Below are 1,254 nucleotides of genomic sequence, written 5' to 3'. Positions count from 1 at the left end.
TAGATTACAAAAATGTAAATCTCTTTTTTGATTTTTCTCATTTAAAAAAAAACATTAAAGAACCGTGTAAGCATAATTTAAAGTGACCCTTCATGCAAAGATAGCAATGTCTGATTTTCAACGGTACCCTTGAAACCTTCATGCAATCAAAAATGTGGAAGAAATTGTCGTTTTCCTGGATCGAAATCTGTTTAATATTGATAATTTCTCCATTGCTTTTTATAAGCAAGAAATGCGCAAGTCACTTTCGCAGAGAATCCGTAAAAAAACACTTAACAGTTTTAAGAAACAAAAATTTGGAGACGTAACTCATATTTGATTAGCCAATGTATTCAAGGGTACCGTTGTAAATCGGGCATTTCAATCTGCATGGAGGGTCACTTGAAAATACTCTTACAGTCCCTGTAAGGACTTTCATAAAAGTTCTAAGAGGGGGGAAGAAGGTTTGTTAAATTTGAGTTTGAACTAGGAAAAATGTTATTTTAAAAAGATTTAAAATAAGAAGATTTTCATGAAGAGAACTAATCTTTTTAAATCTTTTGGGAATTCTGGTCTTCAATGGTTACAGGGGTAGATGTATTGGTATTCAGGGGTGTATATATTTTCACATGAAATCAACTCCTCGCTTTCTTTCACTAAATTTTTTTTAAGGTTTCTCCCTGAATTTGAAAATTGGTGAAATCGAAAAAAGGTTCTATTATAATTTTCAATGACTCCCCCTATATACTATTTTTGTACTGAGCTGAAAACTTTAGAATGGTGGATATTGAGATCAATTTTTCAAGGGTACTTTTGAGAATCGGACAAAATTACGTTCATAGTCTCTTTAATTAGGAATGACTCAAAATTGTCTCTAGCACCACTATACAGTGTTAATTCATCGGTGAATAGTTTTGAATGTCTTCTTTCATATACCGTATTAGATATTAAAATTTTCGTTAAAAAAATCTGTTATTCAAAATCTTTTCACGTTTAAATGAATTTTATTGTAATATGATTGCCACATAATATTTTTATTATTCTTTTAGTATTAAAGAACTACACAAATTACGTTAGACGACATTTAGAACTATTCACCAACTGTCATGTTTCGTGGGACACTCTGTGTTCTTGAGTAATCTGGTAGTGTTTCAGTAGAACCTGGAGGTATGAAACCAACCCTCAGTATTTCCTAGTACATAGAGAAATTAAACCTAACCTAGGTGTTTCTTTGGAATAAGAAGAACCAGATTTCTGACAGAGTGGTGGGGGGGG

At 32.1% G+C, this 1,254-nt stretch overlaps 1 protein-coding gene across 1 annotated transcript in view; it reads left to right on the top strand.

Moving 5' to 3' along the window:
- LOC111700344 (armadillo repeat protein deleted in velo-cardio-facial syndrome) overlaps positions 1–1,254 on the top strand; it is a 52,155-nt gene that overhangs the window by 27,727 nt on the left and 23,174 nt on the right. The window lies entirely within an intron of this gene.

This window comes from Eurytemora carolleeae, unplaced genomic scaffold, assembly GCF_000591075.1.
Source record: "Eurytemora carolleeae unplaced genomic scaffold, Eaff_2.0 scaffold311, whole genome shotgun sequence".
NCBI classification, from domain to species: domain Eukaryota; kingdom Metazoa; phylum Arthropoda; class Copepoda; order Calanoida; family Temoridae; genus Eurytemora; species Eurytemora carolleeae.
Note: the sequence above shows the minus strand (reverse complement) of the source record. Positions and strands in the feature narration are given on the sequence as shown.